Source organism: Diabrotica undecimpunctata, chromosome 3 (genome assembly GCF_040954645.1).
Source record: "Diabrotica undecimpunctata isolate CICGRU chromosome 3, icDiaUnde3, whole genome shotgun sequence".
In the NCBI taxonomy this organism is placed as follows: Eukaryota; Metazoa; Arthropoda; class Insecta; order Coleoptera; family Chrysomelidae; genus Diabrotica; species Diabrotica undecimpunctata.
This window is the reverse complement of record NC_092805.1, coordinates 106,530,361-106,538,105: the sequence shown is the minus strand read 5'-3', so window position 1 is coordinate 106,538,105 and position 7,745 is coordinate 106,530,361. Positions and strand designations below refer to the sequence as shown.

Sequence of the window (7,745 nt, the reverse complement as noted above, 5' to 3'; positions counted from 1 at the left end):
ACACTGGATGGGACAAGAGCCTGTTCAGCGTCCCGCTATCCCGCGTGAAACCCTATTCAGTGTACATCAGAAAATTAAGATTGGCGGCTGAAATTGCTATCCACACCACAGCCTCTCGTCGATTTTTCTGTATTTTTAAAATTTTAAACAAACATTTTAACCAGGTCGCACAAAAGAAAAAAGGTGAAAATTTATATCTACTAAGTAGCTGGCACAACAAAGGTATTGGTTTAAGAAATAGACTTCAAACCTTCGTACTTTGTTGTAAATGCCTGTCAACTTTGATCGATCATAAATTCGGAAGTAATTGACCAATCTTAATGTTTTTTTAAATACGCGGCTTTCGCTGACCTTTCGATATAAGTTTAGAAAAAAAATAATTGAAAAAGTTATTCAATTTGTTTATTAGCTTAAAAATTGTACAGTTATTTGAAAAATTCCCTAAGCTCTCCTATTCAATGGATTTCAATGATTAAACTTTTATTTGAAAGCTTGAATGTAGTTTTATATACAAAAACATTTGGCCCTGCATAATTTTGAAAATATTATTATTTTTTTAAAAACTTATTTTGCAAAAATTACTTGATTGATTGTGTTAAACGTTTTTGTAGTTTTTTCTTATTAAAAAGATTTTCTATGTTAATTTTGAAGGGTCTATGTGGCTTATAGGTACGCGAAATTATTTAAAAACATTGATTTTTGATCCTGTTTAATAGTTTTTGCTAATTTTGCAATAATATTTTTTTCAATTTGCAATCAATTCTATCTTGTAGGAAATTTTGTGAACACAAAACTTTTTTGTGTTCACAAATTTTTTCTAAAATGCAAAGCTGCCAAGATATAGCAAAGAAAATGTAAAAAGAAATGAATTTTCCAAATTTTTTCATACATTGTTCAATAAAAAATTTAGCTCACCTTTTGAAGTGTTCGCATAGTGAGATTATCATTTCTTATAATATTTCGAAGTATTAATTCAAGGAAAAAAAGGTCTTATTGGCGATAAAATGTGAAATCATGCATTTTCTCCCACATTCAAAATTGAATATAAAATACCTTACTAGTTTAAAAAATAAACTGTCTGGTAAAAATATAAATCCTGGAATATCCTAATCCTAATAAAAAAAAATATTGAAAAATTTAAGGCATATAAAATTCGATCGACCGACAGTAGGCAAAAAAGGAAAATGTTAACACAATCTATCTAAATTAGAACAAACTAGGAGTATATTTTAATTAATGAAAAAAGTGAAATAAAAGGCAGACACTGCAAAATATTAAAACTTATAGGTTATTTATTTCATTGTGTTATCAATAAAGAAAATATAATAACTATAAACAGTATAACAGCCCTCTTGGATAATAGTACCACATAAACAGGAAAAAAACTATTTTCAAATAAAATAAATTCGCGATTCGCAATTCAGGTGAAAACGATTGTTAAAATAAAAAAATCGAACTAGAGTATAAGCAGTACTCACAATAAATAACTATATAGAACTTATAAGCAGTACTTACTTATTGACTTTTCTTTAGAAAGAAAATTCGGTCGGCACGAAAAAAAAACAGAAAATGTCACCAAACAATCACCGTGGTACCACTTACTTGTCCACCGAATTGTCGTTAGAACACCACTTTCGCGTCTTAGAAACTCATTAAAGAAATTGAGAATCCGGAGGTGGTACTGCGGAGAAGGTCAGTGGGGTACATTGAAGTGGGTCAACTAGTCAAAGTCGTACCGGAAGATAGTTGTTGTAGGGATCGATTAGAAATTCGATAAGCAATTTCTGATTCATGGGAATTAATACTAATAACTTTCTTTAAATAATTATGCAAAAATCTTTAGTAGTTACTTTAGAATAGAAATTAACTTATTCATAAGTAATACTTTATTTAACGTTTCGACCTCCAGGACGGAAGCTATTTTCAAAATATTTTTAACAATTAAACCTTAATATATTTTTAATGACTTTCGAACTTAAGATAAAAAGGCCAAATAAAATAGTTCCAATATGACAATTGTGCTTTATCATACATAATGCACAAATAAAAAATCAGTGAGACTAAAATAGAGTACAACAATCAAAGGTAAAAATCAACGACACAAACCTGATAATACAGCAGATTACCAAAGGCGATGAGGCGAAAGTGGCAACCTTTGTACAATCCTTAACGGATTGTATTATCAGAATATTTGCACATGAATATTTAGGTGAAAATGGAAATATCCGGAAAAAGCATTGAGAAGGAACGGTAATGTCCCAAGAATTAATAACAAGAACCAAAAGTTAAAGGTTTTCTACAGTATATTAAAAACGTGAAGAATCGAATTGGCAAAATCTTGACGTGGAATTCATCTTCAAATCAACATAGACGATACAAGGAATTCTGAGATCAGCCAAAAAAGAACCGTTGTCCAGAAATTTACTTGTACATGTGATTCAGTGTACAAAATGTAATATAAATTCTCGTTTTACTGAATATAAGGGGAACATAAGACGAACTGTCGTCTAGCAGAATATACATCACACAAGATATCCAGCAAATTTTATTCGGGAAATCATTGGTACTTTGTGTTATTATACTACAATACATGGATGTTCAGAGAGACTGTTAAAGTCTCAACAACCAACCAACTTTAATCCTCAAGGGGAGGGTCTGCTTCAAAACTGGATGTTGATTTTCTTGCTGTGAAATGCAAAATCTCTCCTCTTTATCTCAAGGCGCAGTATCGTTTCGAAGGATGCCGATCATTATTGGATCCTGTTTACTACTATTCGGAAGAGCTGGTTAAATAGTAGTTAAACGGTACGTTTTCCAATTATTTTTCTCTGTAAAATAACTTGTAGGAGCCGGTATTGTGGTTCCTTCATTATATACCCAAGATATTGGAATTTTCATATCTTTATTTCATCAACTAGTTCGGTTTTGTTTGATAGCCTTCGCAAAACTTCTTGATTGGTTAGCAATAACCCTGATATTTAAATCAGGATTCTATACAACCACATATCAAAGTCTTCTCTTTCATCATAAATTTAGTAAGGATATACAAAAATATCGAAAATAATGTATCATTACATCCAAAAAAAATTTATTTAATCAATTTTACCAAATGTTATACATAATCGACGTTTAAAAACAGTTAAAAGCGGGTACCCGTCAACTTTTTTTACTTAGGTTCAAGACGTATTCAGTTATCCAATTGGTGTGTAAACAGTTAATTTTCTCTCTCTCTCTCTCTCTAATGGCGCTACAACCCAAATCAAGCCTTGGCCTTCTCAGTGCCTCTTTAAACAGTTGGTAGAGTTCATGCTTGTACCTGGATCTCCATACTCCGTTTACTTTAATAGGTCCAAATATCTTCCTTAGGACTTTTCTTTCGAAGAATTCCAGCTTTCGTTTTGTCTCACAGTCATAACATACTATTGGTCTGATAATAGTTTTGTAGACCCCGATTTTCGATTTCCAGTGTGTGTTTTTGGAGCGGAACACATAGGCGAGTGAAAAGTAAGCTTTGTTTCCCTTTAAGTACTATTCTTCTTTGAATTTCTGGTTCTACTTTTCTATTCGTGTTTAATGCAACTCCCAGATATGTGAAACTTTCTATTGTTTAAATATCGTCCTCTAATTCAACTGTGCGTCTGTTTCCCCTGGCTCTTTGCCTGTGTTAGTTTTTTTGTCGTTTAAATATTTATTGCTAGTCCGGTCTCTCTTGCTCTGTGTTTTTAATTGTGAATATATTTCTGTTGCCTCTTCTGTTCTTCGAGACATGACGCTAATGTCATCGGCATATGCGGAAATCGGCATTGATTTATTTGTTAGGAGATTGGCTCTTCCTATACTCAGCTGTCTTGCCGTCTTATCACATATTCAAAAGTCAGGTTGAATAGTGTCGATGCCAGCCCGTCTCCTTACTTTAATCCTTTGACTAAGGTCACTTTGTACTCTGACAGATGCAGTTGACGAATTTATTGTTGCTTTTACTAGTCGAATGTATTTTTGTGGCATGTTAAAGCTAGGCAATATTTGATATAATTTTTGTTTATTAATTGAATTGTAGGCCTGTTTGTAATCTATGAATATGTTGTAGACGTCATATACTCACGATTTATTTGAAATTTTTTTCACTGTGAATAGCTGATCAGTTGTAGATTTTCCTTGTCGGAAACCGGTTTGATATTTCCCGACAATATTTTCAGTTAATTGTTGGAGACGTTAGTTTAGTATCTAAGTAAAAACTTTGTATGCTGTCCACAAGAGAGTTATGCCGCGATAATTTTCGCATTTCAGTTTATCCCCTTTTTTTTATAGATTGGGCATATAATCCCGGTTTTCCCGTTGCTATGGATCTTTTCATTATTTAAAATCTTAACTTTTCTTTAACTCGCAACTTTTCTACTTCATTTACATTTATATCTGACAATTTACTATTTAGTTGATTCTCTCAGTTTCCCATTTCAGTCCCATTAAAATGACTATCGGTGACGGTTCAAAAAGTATTGACATCGACATACGCTTGATACTAAGGTGTCCTTCAGAGCGATTTTTGTTAAAAAACGAACAATACAGGCAACGGTTAAAGGCAAATAACATAAAAAGAGAGACAGTAGAAAATACTATAACCAAAGTCCTACCATTTCGCATTCATAGCAGTTTAAACTTTCTGTTCGGTACGTCTAAAGAATTTCCATAAATTCGATCTAATAATTGGGTTGTATAAAATTCTGCGGCAGTATAATTTTTTGTTGGAAGATCACAAAATAATGACTGTTATGACACTGAAACATTCAGTGGTTAAGGTCATCAAAACTGCCGCCAGATTCACATGTATATGTTTCTGAAAGTTTTATTTTATATAGATATATATGTATATGAACTGGACTTTATGAGAAGATGTCTACAAATCACAAGAGCGGATAGAATAAGAATGGAGGAAATATGAAACAGAATGGAAGTAAAATGCTCAATTACAAAAAAGTTGGAAAACAGAGCCATGCAGTGGTACGGGCATGTACAAAGAATGCCAGAGCATAGGTGGCCGAAAAGAATATTAAACTGGGACCCGCCGAGAAGAAGACGGAGAGGAAGACCTGCTACAAGATGGAAAACATACGTCGGAAATGCTATGATAGATAGAGACTTCAGAGAAGGTGACTGGGAGAATAGAGTGCTGTGGAGGACGAAAACGGCGAACTCATAATGGGAAAAGGCGAAGAAGAAGAAGAAGAGATATATATACGTTTACTGTAGCGTGTCCAAAAAGGCATCTAACGTACATAGTATAAGTTTTCCGAGAGCTTCTCTCGTTTGGAGGAGTAGATGGAAGAGTTGGATGTATTTTTGCTACTGTTAGTAAAGGATTGCAACTCAATTTCCCAATTAATTCTAACGTGTTTCTTCTTAGCTTTAAATCAACTAATTTAAAAATGAATGAATTTTAGTTGCCAAAATCAATCTTAAACGCCAAACTTCGAAAGAAGGAAGGCGAATGATGGCGTCTTTGGGTGATAATATGACAGGAGTATCACTCGTTGCTAAAAATAGTTTGATTATTGGAGTTTTTTTTAATCATTCTTTAATTATGCTTAAAAATATTATTTAGACAATATTTTTAATTATCAACTCCCATTTAGATTATATTACAAAGACCATTAAATGTTATGAACTATAAATTCATTTATTAAATAAAAAATATATGATTTAATTACCTCTTTATCATTACCAGAACATATATATTGAACAATTAAATTCCTCATTAAAAAAATCACTAGAATGACAAGAAATTTGTCGATAAACGTTCATAGAAATTCTGACCATCCTTATTTGAACTAGTAAGTGCTACATGACTTATTAATGTTATGCCAAATTTCTATTTTCTTGATTCCAAAAGTTGAAGACTACTACTAGAACTAGTGTAAAAATTCGGAAAGTTTAAATAAGGAAACAAGTTTATGGTTCAAAAATTATTTTACTCTCAGGCGAATTCGAAAATTTGAAACCCGGACGTAATTTTTCAGAAAACCCACAAGGAAACAAAGTTCCTGTATTTGGCTGTATACCATATATTAAAAAATTTTGAATAAAATCCTTTATAAAAAGGTATATAAAAAACCCAGTTGGGCTATGTTGCATTTATAAAGGATTTTATTCAAAATTTTCAGAAAACCTTCAAAATACCCATCTTTAGCTACAATAACTTTTTCATTTGGCAAAAAAACTTTCAATGCAGAAACTTTTTGAAGTTTGGAAACAGATGAGTAAATCTTTGAAGTGTTAATACGTTAGTTCGACCAATCTCTAATAATTAAGGAATATAGGCAGACTGGAACTGTAAGATGTCCTAATCAATCTGGATGTCGACCTTCTACACTTACAGCATATGAAGAAAAAGTTAAAACATCTATACGACAGATAGTACACAGCTTATTTTTCAAGAATGATGTCCACTTTAAATAAAATTTTAAGTAAAATTAACAACCGCCTAGATCTTCCAAATATATGTCGTTCGCTATTATATAAATTCTTGAAGAGAATCAATTTAAAGTAAGTAAATATGGGTTAGCCACAACTATATAGTAAATAAAACGTGCAACAGAAAAAATCTTCATATTGTGTCTGAGTTAGGCAATTAATTAAAAGATAAATAGCTTTATTCAAAAGTACATTTTATTATTTTGTAGGTACTTGAAGAGAAGTTGAAAAAGTATTCTTATTAAATAAGAATACATATATCACAAAAGTTTCATTTAAAAATCCATTATAAAATGTATATAATTAAAAAGACCATTTCGGGCTACATCTCAACAGAACGTTTTCGGACTAACTAACATTTGGTAAATGCACTGATGATGGACTAGTTAGTCCGAAAACATTGTGATGTTGTGATGTAGCCCGAAAGGGTCTTTTTAATTATATATCTAAGGTCACACCAAAGATAAAGTGTGGGTAGACACTGATATAAAAAACTGTAGACACGCATTTATTGAGGGGTTGTCTACTGGAAAAGAAAAACGCCTCATAGTTTACATTCGGATCAGAGTTAGGTTTTGTTAATGAAGTACTTTTACTTTTTGAGGGAAGAAAGACAGAAGATTACCATGAAGAAATGAATGCATCTGTTTTGAAAACAGTTTACTAAACATTGGTTTAGTAATATCTGTTAAAAATTACCAAATAACGCTGTCAATGTAATGGATAATACAACATACCACAGCCGAAAGAAAGCTTCCTAGCATTTTAACATTTTTTTATATGTTTTAAGCAGCTCAAGTATTAAATTTATAATTATGTCCATTTTATCAAACAATTTCACAGTATATAAACTGATAATAATTTTAGAAAGTTGGAGATCGGATTTAAGTGCTGCTGATTTTTATTCTGCCATCAAAAATATCACAGATATTGAATCGTTTTTCTGGTTGCTTGTTGTTAAACCATCATTTTATAATTTTTATTTTGCAATTTGCCTTTTGGTTTTGCTTGTTCAAAATAAAGACCTAACCAAACTTTATACTGACATGTCAAAACAAAAATGTCACGTCATTCAGCATGGTGACTATGCTACTACCGACACGTAGAAATAAACGATTCTATGACCTCCTTAAATATTAATTAGATTACGTTTTTTAGATGGCTCTATATGAATTAAATAGAATTAGTATTTAAACGAAATACACGTTCTTAGAACGGTCGTTAATTATAGCCAGAAACATCAATAGAAGATATTTTTTAGAATATCTACTATTGAT

The 7,745-nt window shown here is 31.6% G+C and overlaps 1 protein-coding gene across 2 annotated transcripts in view; it reads right to left on the bottom strand.

The window, feature by feature from the left end:
* Positions 1-7,745, bottom strand: part of LOC140437162 (putative fatty acyl-CoA reductase CG5065) — a 152,260-nt gene that overhangs the window by 89,395 nt on the left and 55,120 nt on the right. The window contains exon 1 of one of the 2 annotated variants that reach the window (XM_072526505.1): positions 1,516-1,639. The exons of the other annotated variant lie outside the window; for it this stretch is intronic. The gene's annotated coding sequence lies outside the window, so the exon portion shown is untranslated. Of the gene's footprint in view, positions 1-1,515; positions 1,640-7,745 lie in introns of those variants that run through there. 2 annotated transcript variants of the gene reach the window in all.